Source organism: Pinus tabuliformis, chromosome 5_1 (assembly GCF_031772625.1).
Source record: "Pinus tabuliformis cultivar Carrire ecotype Pingquan chromosome 5_1, CPIR1, whole genome shotgun sequence".
NCBI classification, from domain to species: Eukaryota; Viridiplantae; Streptophyta; class Pinopsida; order Pinales; family Pinaceae; genus Pinus; species Pinus tabuliformis.
Window position 1 is genome coordinate 378,793,984 of NC_142305.1, and position 17,098 is coordinate 378,811,081.

Genomic DNA, 17,098 nt, shown 5'->3' on the forward strand with positions numbered 1-17,098 from the left:
CAGTACAATTATGCTACTTCTTTGTAAAGGAGAACTGAAAATGACTCAAAAATACATAAAAACATTTACAGTTCTTTGCACAATGGAGGCGGAATAACAGCGAGGAAAGGGGTTTCAAACAGAGGTGTACTGACTACAGGCAGCAAAATTCTTGAATAGAGCTGAAAAGAGTGAACACAGAAACCAAAATTTAGGAACAAGGCCTTGTCTGATCAGAGCACCTGTAACACAGTGAAACTGAAATGCAACGCACCTACTACACTCGAGAAGTGCGATGCATTTGGAGTTCATAGAACAGACAGTGCGCTGGACCAGGGACGAGACTTTGACTGGGTTCCGGGTCACAGTTTGCAGTTCAGTTCAGGGATTTAGGCCAAGCAAGTGGTAATCAGTAAATCAATCACAGGGGTAGATCTAAAGAGGTTACTAGAGCCACCACAAGGACAATTAGAGAGCTTGTAAATCAACTGTTTAATTCATAAACAAAACCCGGAGATAGACTGAAGCAGCATTGATCTACTTTGCACTTGCATAGCAAATGCAGTTCGAAGGCTAGCTGGCTTGACTTCAGGCTTTGTCTGTAAGTTTATAAAGTAAACAAATGTAGATAGACAAACAATCTATTCGCTCCCCAGCGAAGTCGCCATTTTGTTATCGGGAAAACTAGTGTCTATGCAGAGCTTCTAGTCCCACTAAGGCTGGTAGCTACCTTAGAAACAAACAAACTAAAAACTACTTTCGTTTTCCTTTATGAGAAATAGATGAGAGAAGAATAAGGAGACCAACCTCTGTCTTGCGCTTGGTTCCTTGCTCGATTCCTCTCTCTCCTGATAGGTCTTTGCCACTCACTTCCTTGTCTACCCAGCTTCAAAGAGTACCTATAGAATCAAAGCAGCATAACACTATCCAAGGACATAGATCTATTATCATAAACAATATAGGACCAGATGTATATTGACCACACAAATGCATAAATCATCAATCATACAAGAATGTGGAGGAAAACTTGAATAGTTTTATTGATAATCAAGAAAGAGCAAAGAGGATTACAACCAACTGTTCTGGCCCAGCATCATCCTCTCAGCAAGAAAGCCCTTCTTCACCTCATGAAAAGCTTAGATCACCCAACACTATGATATTGCACCCGGAAACCAATAGCACTTCCTTACAAGATACAAAATTCCAGCCTCTGGATCTCTGGGATGAGGGATCCATATATAGACGTTTGCAAGGGGAATGAGTCAGCTTTTGAGATTTTATTAGTGTCCTCTCTGTGATAGTTCTTGATTCCACTTGGAGATTGATGATCTCTTACTCATCCCTGGTCGAATGCAGAGAGGCAAGTGTCACAGGAGAAGTTTCTGGAAGATTCCATGCTCCTCCACCTTGTGGATTGACCCTACCATTTGTCCACTCTCGCCCATCGCACCCCATAGAAGGGCTTTTCAACATGCATCGCACCTACTGTGTGTATTCAGGTGGGATGCAACGCACTTTGACTATGGAGCAGGTGAAATGGTCCAGTTTTGACCAGTTCTGAGTAGTTTTTCATGGAGAACTTCTGGGAGATGCTGTAATCAGTTGACCTTGTTCTTTTAGGGGTTGGAACAACACCTTTAGGGAATTATGAGCCCTTAGTTTATGGACATTTATGATTGGGATTGGAGTGCCCAAAAATGTCTATAACAGTACCTGGGAGAAAAGGGATGATATGATCATGTTCACCCCTACAGGGTGGGAGCTCTTTAGGTTTGTCAAAGACCCACTGGTGGTGATCTAATACTTATTTCATATCAGGATAAATGTTAGCAGTAGTATATTTAATGGCATGGATGTCATTAAATTGTGCTACTATCCCATGATGGCCCTTTTTTAAAAGCTTCTCCTTTCAATGAAAGTTGATGATAGTAGGAGCACCTATCTGGAGTCCCCGTAGTGTATGAGTGTGGTCGTTCTACTTAAAGCTCATATATAACTCTTAGGAGTCCATCCTGATAGGGCCAGGTGTGCGGAGCCATTCAACGCCAAGGACAATGTCACAACCACCCATTTCAATGGAAAACATGTGGGTTTTGAGGTGATAATACCCATATGAAGCTTAATATTTTCACAACGTCCTTCACATTTCATGGTCCCCCCATCAGTGATAAGGACTTGGAAATTATATCTCACCCTTACAAAACAATGAACGACTTTTTCTACTCTCTTATGGATAAAGTTATGTGTGTTGCCACTATCAATCAACACCACTATTGGTCGAAGTTTAATAAAACCTCTGATTTTGAGAGTTTGGGGAGAATAAATGTCTACCAAGGCATGGAGTAAGATAACCGACTCATCTCATGAAGGTTTAGTATCATTGTCCAGGGTTTTTTGGGGATCATCCTCTTCCTCCTTTGACACTTTAGTGGATGGAGCTTCATCAGCAGAGCTTTTTTCATTAGCGTCGATTTGAAAGAATTTTGGTTCCTTGCATTTATGTCCCAGGGAGTATTTGTCATCACAGTAGTAGCAGAGTCCTTGTTTCCTTCTTTCGGATATTTCTGCCAATGACACCTTTTGAACCTTAAGTGTTTGGGTGGGGCTCATAGTAAGGGTGGAACATGCTCGGGCGACAAAATTTGGATGATTGGATTGGGCATTTAAAGTTGCTTCTACATTTAAGGCCTTGCGGCATGCTTCCAACCAAGTAGTTGGGTGATGCATTCGGACATGGGCTTGGATGACTTCCTTTACGCCACTGATGAAACATTCCATGTAAAAGGCATCTCCTAGTCCCTTAGTCTGAATGCCCAATTGTTCAAAGACTGCAATGTAGTCTCATACTGTACATTTTTTCCTTACCTTAGTGAGACGACCCAAAAAGTGAGATTCCCTATCAAAGCGGTCACCAATGGCTTTTGAGAGCACGTTCTAAGTTGACCTCCCGGTATAAAATTTCTAATGCCATTTCCACCACTGCCATCACTCTTGGTCCAAGTAAAGAACTCCAACATGTAGTTTAGTGTCATCATCGCAGATATTTGTAAGCAGAACTTCGGCGAAAATCACATGAGGAAAGACCTTTGTCGACGCGTTTCGAACCAACCAGAAGCCTCAATTCAATAATTGATCCCAGATATTATTAAGGTGGAAATATTACTCCATTTCTGCCACCCATATTGTTAGGTTAGAGCCATCAAATTTGTACGTGTCCAACTTGGGTGTCTAGTGGCTCGAATATTGGTGACCTCCGTGGAAATGAATGTGATGGTTGGATTCTGCTTCTACGTGTGCATCAACATTATGTTCTTCCCCCATGGGTTTGCGGGACTTGCTCAAGGCTGCAATATTGTTGTTGTGATTTTGTCGTCAAAGGACACCTAGAAGTCATTGCATTTTTTCTCCAGGGTTTTAACTTTCTCTGTAGCCATAACTTAAGACTTGGTACCATTCGTACACTAGCCCTGGTCAGATTTTGAGCTTACTTAAGGGTAGTATGGTTGGAAAGAGGGAAAGCTTGAGAATCTAATGATGTGGGTCTCTTGAAGTGGCTTCGAGAAAAATTTCGGACCGAAAATTTGGGGCTTACAGGTGAATGGTACCACTATGATCAACTCATCGTCCTGAATATTATGGGCTCGGTCTCTTGCAAGCGTCCAATGATGACCCCAGACTCCCAGCTGATCAATGTTGCAGTGGCCGAAATCCAAAATGTTGATACTACCAAATATCTTGTGAAAATCGAGGTTGGACTGTAGTAGCAGAAACCCGAAAGTCTTGGCACTGCAAAATGCTTTGCAACAATATGATCTGGACTATAGCGACCAAAACCCTCACTGCATAAAGAGTCTTATTTGTGCTGTGAAACCCCAACTGCTAACTTTGATCTGTACGACAACAACAAAACCCCAAATATTAGATATGATATGTACAACAGTGATTGAACCCCAACTGTTGGATCTGATCTAGACGAAAAGGTAGGGGGTCGATCATCAGATAGTTGAGGGAACTATGGTCACAAAGGAGTGTCAGGTGCTACAACTCGTGATATACGTAGGGGTCCAACAATAATACTCGAGACAATATTGCAAAGCACCAACTAAGTAGGATCAACCATACCCTTAGCCGTACTACCCGACTACCCTTTTGTATGTGCGAGTAATATCCTCGAGTGTTGTTCTCAGTGTATTGGAGTAGTAAGACAACTAATGGCTTGTCTAAGGTGAGGTTTTAGGTTAACCTAGTGGGGGCTTTCGATATACCCAAGGGTGTGTGGAAGTACAGTCTATGTGCGGCTCTATCTAATGTGTTACTGCTTGAAGGGCTACTCATAAGGGTTACAAGGGAGTCTAACAAGAATGACCACCTCTTGTAGTTCCTACGTGCATGCCTCCCCAAATTTGTAGGTTTATGTGCTCAATGATAGATCCTATGTTTTAAAGATGTCGGAACATGTCTTTAGCCTATAAAAAAATCTGCCAAAATTAGAGGTACAACTGGCCCTAGAAAGTGCTATGATACCACTTGTTATGCAGTTAACTTGCGAAGAATACCATAATGCCACAAATACGAAACAATATTGCCAGAAACACAGAAATGTGACATGAATTGAGATAAGCTGCAAAGATATTTTAATATTCAGAAGCGGAAGACAATGTTCACTTGCCTCTTCGAGGGGGCAACCTCCAATAGAGCAAAGCTCGATTACAATAAGACTCGATGATTCCTCCCTTTCTACCTAAGACTATTTATAGCTTTATGACATCCAAAGCCCTAATTAATAGTTGTCCCTTACATAATACGGGTTAACTACTTTATTTACTAACTATGACTCATTATAACTAATTGTAGTCCCTTTTCTATAATGTGGGTCTACCACTTACAATCATTATTAATGTGGATAACTGCTTATGAGCTTTATTAACTCAACTAACTAACTATGACTCTGACGAGGCCCCTTGGGCTTATTACATAAATAAAGGGGTTAGGGTTGGACCCTAACATGGTTACTAAACCTTAAGGGGTGGTAGGTGTTTATCTCAAGTGACAAGCCAATTAAATATTGTTTTATTAGTCCATGTCGAAGGCAAAGACTATAGGAATTGATCATTGTTCACTTTGTATTAGTTATGTTTTGACTATAAATATTTACTTTTTTTCCAATGTAAAACATTTGGATTTTTTTTCAATATATTAAAATTTTATTTCTGTATTTTTGTATTGGTGAAAATAATTGAAGTCTTATTAAATAAGTAATTTGAGAATTAAAAAAAAAAAGGCAACCTAAAATCTTAGAAAAGTGAAAGTAAGAAGGCAATTAAAAAAAATTATAACTATTGGAAAAAGCTAAAAGTTGGTTCAATTGTTTTTTCCTATTTGAAACTCTTAATATTATGAAGATTTTTTAACGAGTTATATACATTGATGTATATAATACAAATATATATATATATATATATATATATATATATATATTTATATTTATATTTATATATTTGCTAGGTTATGTGAGTCTTGAGATGACTGGCACACCTAACTTATGGCTTAAGTAGTCGTGAACCAGGGGCATCTAAGCTGTCAAAATCACTCGGGGATTGCACCCAACCTAGATTACACTAACCCTTAGCATTGGTGGTTTTTTTCCCACAGAGTTTCCAACCAAGTGACCTTTACACCACAGAGTGCCTTATCAAAACACCTTGTCATTGTCTGCTCTACACCTCGTGGACTCTATATATATATATATATATATATATATATACTTATTAATTAACATAGTATATGATATATATTTTTTACCTTTTACCAATTGCACAATATTAGGGACTAATATATATGAGATGGTATGAATATATTATGTCATCACTATCTCAATAACTAATTTACAATTGATAACTACTTATATGAACTTGCTTTTAGAAGTTTTAAATTTCCTTTTACTTTTAGGATATACAATTCAATCCTCCTTTACATATTCATTAAATAAATAATGTTTTTCTTATTTTAGTTATTTTCTAACAAAAAACACTCTTGTGTCTTTAGTCGTATTAAGTTTAATTATCAATTATCTATTTTCTAACTTTTTTGAGCATAGTCTAAGTTGTCATGCAACACTTGTTTAATTGATGTCTTCCATGTTGTATTCACCAAAAATTAATGAAAATCCATGCTACCTGAGAATCACTATACCTTGAACAATGTTGATGCCTCCACTTGGTTACTTGACTAGTCTCTCCTAACCCGTAGGCAAACAAAAATTCTTGCTTTTCTCTAAGATCAACCCCACCTCCCAACATACTTCTTCTTATTTTTCAAAGGTGGAAAAACCTATCATAACTCAATTTCTACTCAATAATGAAGAGAACTATCATTGGTTGCTATATGCGAACCTATGTTGACTCATCACCATTATTCGAGAAAAATCATACGCCTTGAAATGATCCATTGGTGGTCCATAAGGGGGCCAAAATTTCACTCATAATAGATACTTTTTGGTCTTGGGCTATTCACTTGGTTCCTCATGTCCATGGAAGATGAGATTTTAATGAATCAAAAGAAGTTTTAAGTCTTAATCCAAGACCAAAAGGTAATTTTAGTCTAAATAATATCTAAAAAAAATTAACATCTTTTGTGATCATCATTAAAAATACCTTTAATGAAGTCATATGTTATTGAGTACTATTTAACATTAATTCTATACATAAAACTACATACCTCTTATCAATTTATTTATTTATTTTATTTTATTTTATTTTATTTTATTTTATTTTTATTTTTTTTCCGACCCACCATAATATTAATTATACTTTATAAATAACTAATAAATTATATAGATATAACTATTTCTAAAACACACACACATATATATGCCTCGATCGGGGTGCGAGCAGGAAAATATCAATCATCTCAACAAGTAATGGGTTTTCTACGGATCCCAAGGTGCCCCTACGCCACCCTCCACATGCACGAAGCACATGGAGGGGTGGCAGATAGCATGATCACAAACAATGCAAGGTGGGAAGGTGGTAATAGAATGAAAACGCGGCAAGCTCCCAGCTTTTTCATCAGTGAGATTGGTAAGTACTCCGTCTGTGATTTGTTTTGGCATAGTATTGGAGAAAAGCATTTCGGCAGGCCGTTGAAGAATTCTATGGAGGTATTTTGAAGGGCTCGGGTTCTCCTACAACGAGTTCAGGTCGCTGGCCTCGGTTATGTTCTTTGACTTTTCACATATCTCTTTGTCATGGCTCGTCTTCTTGTCTGCGAGTTTCATGGAAGAAGGGATGCACCGTGAATACGTTGGTCTGGAAGATGTATTCCCTAGAAGAGGGTCTTGTTGTTACTGAATTGTTTGAAGGTTGTCTAGTTTTTTATATTCCTGTGTCTGTTTTTTGGAGTTCTGTTGGCTCGCATGTGCATGTTGTTGGTAAGGACTATGGGCTTCCCATAGTCTCTCTCGTTATGTCATTGGAGCACTCACTTAAGTTTTTCTTCGGTAATATGTAGTCGTGGCCCTGTATTATCAAGGTCTCGACAGGGAAATGGCTTGGTTTTTAATGATACCCTCCACTGGTCTGCGTTCGGTTGGAATGATGTCTATGAACCTTGAGATTACTCCTTTTTCATGGGCCTGGGCTAAAAAAAGAGATACCGTTGGGTTTTTCATGGGTCATGGTTCTCACATTTGATCACCCTGACAGGTCCCCCAGCTAGGTGCGACCCTTGGAAGCTCTTGGCTCTTGGGTTTTGGCTCGCTCTGGGTCAGCTTTCTGGTTTTAATTCGGTTGGTTTCAGTCTGTCTTATCGCTCCCTCATCGCAAGCACTATGGATCGCGCTGTTTCCAAGACAAGAAAGACCACCAAGGCTTCCCGTGGTCTTGGGAAGTAAACCAAAGCGATCACAATGTCATATTCTCCCAGTACTTCTACCGACAAAACTCATGGGCGTAAGTCCACCTCCAGGATTATTGATGAAGCAGCCACTGCATATCATGTAGGCTCAACCCTAGTTCGTCGGCTCATAGCTCAATGGGAAGAGGAGTTAAATAAGAAAGTTGAGCTTCTGGACATTGACGTGGATGATTGGCAGACCCTGGTGCCTGATCCTGGGCACTCTCGGGGTCGTACTTCTCAGTACAAGCAGACAGTTCACTTGTATTGGTTGATGAAGAGCCTTTTGGTCAAGGCCTTGGAGCACATTCCTTCAGGCTCGACCATGACAGCATAGGCTTTCCCAGATTATAGTCAGGATTTTCAACAAATCAAGTTCCAGCTTCAGAAGCAAAATGGATGCCTCAGCCGCATAGAACAACACATCCCATGCATTTCGCAATCTGAACTTCCTGGGTCAAGTGCAAAGGACCCGACCCCGGTTGACTCAGCTGACGATGAGTAGTGTAGTGTATCACCTTTTTTTTTACTTTTAGTGTATGCAACAATTTCTGTCTTTTCAGTACTTTCAGCATGTTTATAAATATCTAGATGTTATGCAGTATAAAGACAATCATACATTTTTAGCATGGCTAAATAGACTTATTCTATTTTATTTCTGGATGGCTTATCATGTCGTTAGCTGGTCAACAAACTTGGTTTCCCTCAGGGTAGGTTAAGGCCACCTAACCATTTAACACATTGATGTAACCTGCTTGATTTTGAAAGATAATGAAAAGAAAGATCCTACCAACCTTACAAAAACATACACACACACACACATATATATATATATATGATTTCAAAATATTCAATTTTAATCACTATAACCATACGTAGAAAAAAAAATAAAAAAAAAATGGAGCAAACAAACCATATGTAATTTTTAAATTATATTAACTAAGCATGGAAGATTAAGGTTTCATTCGCACAAGTGAGGATAGAACCCACATCTGCAAGTCCTAAAAATGGAGGACCAACTTTTCACTTATTATCTCTATTTAATTAATCTTTGTTGATAAAAGATTAAACAAACATTGAGTAAAGTGGACATTCCAAAGAAAAAAAAAAAAAGGAAAAAAAAAAAAAAAAAAAAAAAAATATATATATATATATATATATATCTAATTTTTTATTTTATTTATTTACGGTATGAGCTCAGAGGCATGCAGCCGCCACATATCTTCTCAGAGATAAGCTACCATCGTCCAAGCTAGTTTGTTTCCATTCTGTATGTAAGCATATTTCAGTTCTTTGATATTAATCAAATGAAGTTTTATTTCTGCTACATCTCTGTGTTTATGGTTATATCTATAATTTGTTGTGTTCCTGTCTAAATTTTATTTCCTTTATGTAAGCATATTTCAGTGCTTTGATATTAATCAAATGAAGTTTTATTTCTGTTGCATCTGTGTTTATGGTTATATCTATAATTTGTTGTGTTCCTATTTAAATTTGGATCACTGGCCATCTTATATTTCACATCATTTAAAAAGAAAATGATAAGACATGACCCACTTCACACATTTCATTAAGGGTGGTTGGGGTTCATGTTACTTTGGAGTCATCATTACATTGCACGTGGCGTAGTCCCTATGTGTTCTACTACAGCCCCACGTAGCCTGCGTACAAGATTTCTGATAGCCTGTATTTTATTATGGAAGACAAATCACTAGCATAAACCTTTTAGATCTAGTTAATATTCGGCGAAAAGCATAAGTGTGGACATATCCAAGAGTCATGGTTATTGGAATTAGGTAAGGGGGGGACAAACTATCATGTTGGGCTCTTTCAATAAATTCACACCAACGGTACTTCATGTTTTTGTGTGTTGCGATTTGTGCCACCTATCTTTCTATCGATTTCCTTGTTGTATCATTTCATCCTGCATAAATAAAGCTCTCCAAGAAACCTTTTTGCCCAACTTTCCTTACTAAGAGATTACCCACGTTGGTATGTATCTGCTGACTTGCAAGGACTCAGCATCCTTCGTCAAGGCATAATGGTCATGAAAAGAAAATATAGGTGAGGGATGCCAATTTTTGTGTGCCCTCCCTGCCACAATGGAAAACGACATGTTTTACTCCTTATCTCTCGTACGATTCTTGTCCAACTCGTCATGCCACCTATCTAGTTTGGTGAGAGCATTAAATTCGAGATTTAACATTACGTCTAGGGTTTCTATGGACTCGTTTCTGTCGTGACTTCACTGCCTTGTGCATTCCTATTCGGGCCCAGTGTGTGGGTACTGAGCTCCCCCAACTACTGTTCGCTTGGGCTCCACTACTGGTTCACCTGGGCTCCACTACTGGTTCACCTGTGCATGCATATTTGTGTTGCTCACCGAGAATTGTTGTTTGGATAGGTCTGTGGGTGGTTTAGGGTTGTGCCTGTGGTTGTTTTACCTGGTCCATGGGGGGTTTACCAATACGGTTGTTGTTGTTTCGATTGTGCGACCTATTGTTTGCGATGGAGCCTGTGTGAGATTCTATTTAGTTCAGTGGTGGACATGCAGGTTTCGAGGTCGATTCTGGTAAGTCGAAATTTTTTCCCATGTTTCATTCCGATTTTGCTGTAATTTTTTTTGGGTTTGTGCTCCTGTGCTAATTTTTTTGTGTTTGTGTTGCAGGAAATCTTTCTAGATGTGGCAGAAGAGGAATGGCGATGTTTGGGGTGATGTTTGGCCATGGTGGTGGCTTTTGTAGCTCTCTGGTAGGATTCTAAATCCTACCATCCAAACTCTGTGTTTTTCAACACTTTGAACTCGTTGTTGGGAATTTTAGCTCTTGTTGCATTATGGGTTTAGGGTTTAGGATAGGGTTCGACAAGGTTTAGGGTAGGGTTTTTTGAGTTTTTTGAATTTGTATCAATTACTTTCACTGGTTCTATGGTCCTGGGTTTTGTGAGTTTCACTGGTTTTGATACTTTATCCTACCAGCCAAACTCTATGTTTTTCAACACTTTGAACTCACTGTTGGGAATTTTAGCTCTTGTTGCACGGTGGGTTTAGGGTTTAGGGTAGGGTTTTGTGAATATTGTGAATTTGTATCAATTAATTTCACTAGTTCTGGTATCTTGCCATTTCTATTCGGTGGTTTCTCTAGAAATTCATGGGGTTTTTTAAATTTGCAAAAAATATTTGTTATTTGCTTGTAAATTAGGGTTTTTAATAAATTTGTTTGTTATCTGCTTTGTAAATTAGGGCTTTTCTATATGTTTGCTATCTGTTATTTTTGGTTACAATGCCCAAAATATGGTAGTTTAATCCTACCAGCCCACTATCTCTGTGTTTGATTTTAGTCCATTCGGTGGTTTCTCTGAAAAATTCATGGGGTTTTTGTAAAAATTGAAAGGGTTTTTGTAAATTTGCAAAAAATTGTTTGTTATCTACTTGTAAATTAGGGTTTTTGATAAATTTGTTTGTTATCTGCTTTGTAAATTAGGGTTTTTTATCTGTTTGCTATCTGCCATTTTTTGTTACAATGACCAAAACATGGTGATTTAATCCTACCAACTCATTATCTCTGTGTTTTATTTTAGTCCATTTGGTGGTTTCTCTGGAAAAATCATGGGGGTTTTGTAAAAATTGAAAGGTCTTTTGTAATTTTGCAAAAAAACGTTTGTTATCTACTTGTAAATAAGGGTTTTTGATAAATTTGTTTGTTATCTGCTTTGTAAATTAGGGTTTTTCTATCTGTTATTTTTTGTTACAATGCCCAGAATATGGTGGTTTAATCCTACCATCCCACTATCTCTGTGTTTGATTTTAGTCCATTCGGTGGTTTCTCTGAAAATTCATCAGGTTTTGTAAAAATTGATAAGGTTTTTGTAAATTTGCAAAAAATTGTTTTCTATCTGCTTGTACATTAGGGTTTTTCTATTTGCTTGCTCCACAGTGTGCCACAAATTCTAATTATAGGTTAGATTTTCATTGTGTTTACTCCCTTTTATAAACCATGCTTGGCCAAATTCCCTGTTTCTTCCTTCAGAGCAACATCATAATTTTTCTGTGCATAAATGGATATTTGTTTTTATTTTAAGTTTTCCATAACAATTCCCCTTCTATGATTTGTTGGATGCCTTTCTGCGCATTCCAGCATGTCAACCTTGTGAGATTTCCATATCGCAGATGTTTCTAGAGTCCACCTGTTCTCGTTTGATTTCACAATTCACTAGGATGTTTGCGTTGTATAGGCACTGGTGTACCAGCTGAGTGGTCCATTGCCATTAATTTTAAATCTGTTTCTTCATCTTCTTTATATAGTCTCTGTATGTTTATCTAGACTACGAATGGGGTATGCTACTTGGAGATGTAACTCTCTCTGTTCTTTGACTATAAAACATTTGGTGGAACAATCAAAGCGAAATCAATGAACAGACTCTGGAAAATCAAAGAAAAATCAATGAGCAGACTCTGGAAAGTTTGTGTCAATCATTATATGAGTCCCAATTAAAAATATAAACACCAAATTACAATGTTATTAGTTAATGGCATGATTTTCTTCTCAATTTGAGTTTTGTTGTTAGGAAACCTAATAATATTTAGTGCAATGTATTTGCTCGATTCAAAAACCTCAGAATGTTTTATAAGATGTAATTTTGAAAAAGAAATTTTATATTAACCAAAATTCCAATCATTTTTGTTTTGTTTAAAATAAAACGTGATTTAGAATATTTTTACCCTCCATTCTCCTATTGCTTACTCAATATACATTTTCTTTCCTATCCCATCATTTTTAGAATTGTAGGGTATTCATTTCAATCTACAGTTAATTGATTTTCTCAAGAATTTTCATATGTTTGTCTTCAAAATGCCTTAGGCATCTTTACAATTTCTCAGCTTCCTTTATTCAGATATGGCAGAACTTGCTCAGCTTAATTGACATTGATGTTTGAAATTGATTGATATGTTGATATTCTACTTCGAAGATTGCTACAACTCTTGAAATTGTTGCCTTCAACTCACTATTTTGTCTTTAGTCTTCTACATGGTAGTTCTTTGGCCTATAAGAATCTCCATGATTGAAGTGAGGCTTCAGACAAGATGTTTGTATCTCATTTGTAGGGTATTCATTTCAATCTATAGATAATTGATTTTTTCAAGAATTTCCATATGTTTGTCTTCAAATTGCCTTAGGCATCTTTACAATTTCTCTACTTTGAGTAATTCTATTCAGAATTCAGAGTGTATCACTGTTGGGATAGAAAGGTTTGATACTTTTGCTTTTACTTTCCTATCACAGTAAATGGGGATAGAAAGGTTTTGATACTTTTACTTTTATTTTTACGAATATATCACAATAAATGAGGTTTTACAATTTCTCTACTTTGAGTAATTCTATTCAGATTTCAGCATGTATCACTGTTGGGATAGAAAGGTTTGATACTTTTGCTTTTACTTTCCTATCACAGTAAATGGGGATAGAAAGGTTTTGGTACTTTTACTTACAGTAAATGAGGTTTGATATGAGGTGTGAGGTTTGGTACTTTTATTGTTCATTGTTTTATGGAATTTTCATATTATAAGAAGTGACTTGTTCAATATTTCATTATTCACTCGTTTGTCATTTAATTAACAACTTAGGTATAAATGTGTTGTAAATCATTTGGTGTGTAGAGGCATAACAAAAAATCCCATTTGCATTCTCAGGTAAGATTTCTCCATTATAATAGACTATTAATGTTCCTTCTAAAATGGATTTTGGTTACAATGCCGCAAAAACAATATGAAATAAAACAACCTAGGTTATAAGCCAAAATCTTCTTGTGACAAGAAAAAGAGGCAATCCATCCAAAATTCACATAATGTGGTTACAACAAAAAACATATGACACCCCTATTCTTTATGGCCTCGAGAATCTTTAGTGCCAAAACTTGTTGAGTTGCCTACTTGAGCCAAGTAGGTTGGCCTACCTAATAATGGTTGATTAGGATGTGGTGGATTGTTTCCATATGATTGAGTCCAATTTTCCCCTTGCAACCATGGAGGAATTGAGTACCCATACCTCACACTTGCAGTATTAACCCCGACATTAAGTGGAGGTGTTTGATGAGCATACATAGAATTGACACCTGCACTGGTAGGAATAAAGCAAGTGGGTAAACCCCCATTTTGATAGCGAGGGACTTGAATGTTTATGAGGTCTTGGAATAATGGTGTATTATCTGCAATATTGTCCAATGTGTTTGCATCATCCTAGTTTCATCAACTGTGCTCGCATAATTGTCAACCATATCAGTCATCCCTTGTTCCTTTTCAAGCATTTCTTGCTTCCTTTTCCTGTCTTGCCATTTCTTTTTATGGTCCTTCTCTTACCTCCCTTTCTCTCTTTCAAGACTTTCCTCTCCTCGATGTTGTGCTGCAACAACCCTTGTTGCCTTCTTCTCCTTGGCTAAATCCTTCTTTTTCTGTTTTAATTCCTGAATTTCAAATTTCATTTTTTCAGACTCAACTAATAAGGTTATATAGTCTTCTGAGGTGAGTAACTGTGAACTTCGGCCCAAACGAAGACTACCTGGTGTTCCTTGCTTTTTTTTTCATTAACACTCTCTCTACCGGTAGCTTTAGGAACTGACCAAGTAACTTCTCCTTCCCTACCACCTGCATGTCATTGCTTAACACTTGCCTTTCAATATCCAGGACAATTGATTGAACTATATTGTTCTCTTCATCTGATGCCTCATTATGTGCACTATCTTCTTCCATTGATCTATTGTCCACAAAAAAATGAACAATTTCATTGTTCAATTCTGCTAGTTGTGAAGGCATGTTCATGCTTTGTTCATTGGTTCTTGAGACACTATGTTTGTTCAAATTAATTGTGGCTTCTGCCAGCCATGATGGTGGGGTTACTTAGCTTGGAAATTCCAATTGTTCATTGTTGCTTCCTAGTGCAATATCAACAATGTCATTTTCAGCTAAATTGTCATTATCAGTTGCATGTTAAATAAAGTCATTAAAAATATCAACAACAGAAGTTCAACGTGCTTCAGTTGGTAGAATGACCTCCATGTTACTGTCAATTGGTTCATGATTATACTATGTTTCACTTACATGTTCATCATAATCACCATATAAGTGTCCTTAAGAGTGGGAAATCATATTATTAGCTGCAACCACATCATCCTGTTCATCTACTTCTTCTTGCACTTCAACATATGGTTGGACATGCCCATCTTCTTGACCATCCACATGAAACACCTGGCTACAACCTGTATCATGCATAAGAGCATCATAATTTAGTGGCCAGATTCCAGTCCTCCTAAATCCAACCTTGATATTTAATGGTGTCAGACCCCTTTTAAATGCTTTACTTGAAACATCTGCTAACTCAAACATTTTCACCTCAACCCCTGGATTCTTTGCCATCCATGAAGCACGCTTTGACCTGAAATAGTTTTTGAAAGGGCCAGACACACCGACATCAAGGAGTTGCAATCTATGAGTGGTATGAATGGGCAATGTTAACAGGTTGATTCCCAAATTATTTGCTTCCTCAATTGTTTGCACAACAACGTGGCTTCCATGGTCATCTAATATCAATAGGTGTATGTTCTTAGGTGAGAAACCACCTGGTACAGATGAAGCAAAGTGACAAATCCAATTTAAAAAAAATTATTTAGTCATCCATGCATGGGGATGTGCAGCCATGCATGCACGTGGTCCACAATTTTGTATATAGTTTTTTCAGTTGATTTTTACCTTTGAATAGATAAAATCTTAGGATTGAATCACCAATTGCATTGACACAATATTGAATAGTTATCCACTCCCTACTCTTAGGCAAAATCTTTGGCATGTTTCATCTCACTTTCTTGGAAATTACCCACATGCCATAATTCCTTCCTACCTGTAAACCTGTTTCGTCATAGTTCCATATATGGTCTGCACCATAAGAATGCTTATCGTATGCATTAGAAAGAGTGTCATAGAACTTACATACAATTGCAGGGCACAAATTTAAAGCTTTGTCTTTGTCAAGGACCTCAGTTGTACGCAATACAAGGTTTGGGTGACTTTTTTAAAACCCAAACCACCATGATTTACCAAGAAACCCATCTTTGAATGGGTTTGGCCTCCCCTAATAGATTTGAGAAACTATGGATTTGAGTTGTATCAACTCTAACCCATGTCCTAATTGGGCCATCTCCTTACACCACTCAACCACCTCGACCTCCTCCTCTTCAGTCATAACTGTAAGAGGGCCTCTACGTTTTGTATGAGTGAGCCCATTTATCCAATAATGTATTGATGAGGGAGCAATACCATGCTTCTTTGCAGATGCCCAAATTGAATATCCATTAAACTATATATCGTCAATTACAGCTAACATATCTTATTTTTTCCAACCTCTTATAGCGCTGATCTTGTTACTTGAACATGCCCCTTGTACTGTGGTTAATGGTGGCTCCGTGGTTAATGGTGGGATAACATCAACTTCTGCCGCATGGCCATCAACAACAACATTGTTGGGAGCATTGTTTGCATTCACATGATTTGTTCCGTCCTCATCCGATGAATCACATCACAGTGAGGCACCCCTGGTCACTCGCCTGCCACTTCTCCTTGTACGAGCAACATAACTAACTCTTGCCATAGATGCAACTACCTGCATATTTATTGCATGCATTTAGTTAACAATAATTGAAATTTTGCTTTCATACAAGCTAATAGTATTTTTGCTTTCCTATAGGCAATTAAAAACATGTATGTTAGTAGCAACTTAACAAATTTTCATACATATGCATTTTTGACAGTATCCTTGAAAAATCAAATCTACAGAAGGAATTTGTTGTATGTCTTCAAATATATCAGTGATAGGTTTTTTTTATAACTTGTTTTTACACTTAAAATACCATGACTGTATTTGCACTTGGAAAATCACTGCCAATGTGTTGAAATTGACCTAGAATTGGTTATATGCCTTCAATTATATCATTATATGTTTTGGATAAAATGTTTTATGTGTTATTATAAAATGATGTAGACGTTCGAAGAATTTCAACTAAAAAACGTGACACCTAGTTCCTTTTCAAGTTAAGATGTTGATCTCGTCTATTTCTTTTTTTATAAATTGTTATTTGACTTAAATTGTTTAGCCTCATGTTTGTCAATATTGTTATACCTATAGACAACAATCTTTAGGCATGAAGGAATTTGTAGGTTTGCATTGCTAAAGGAATTTAG

The 17,098-nt window shown here is 37.2% G+C and overlaps 1 pseudogene; it reads right to left on the bottom strand.

Annotated features, from left to right (window-relative positions):
- LOC149165028 (uncharacterized) overlaps positions 1-14,617 on the bottom strand; it is a 41,281-nt pseudogene extending 26,664 nt beyond the window's left edge.
- Between the last annotated feature and the right edge of the window lie 2,481 nt (positions 14,618-17,098).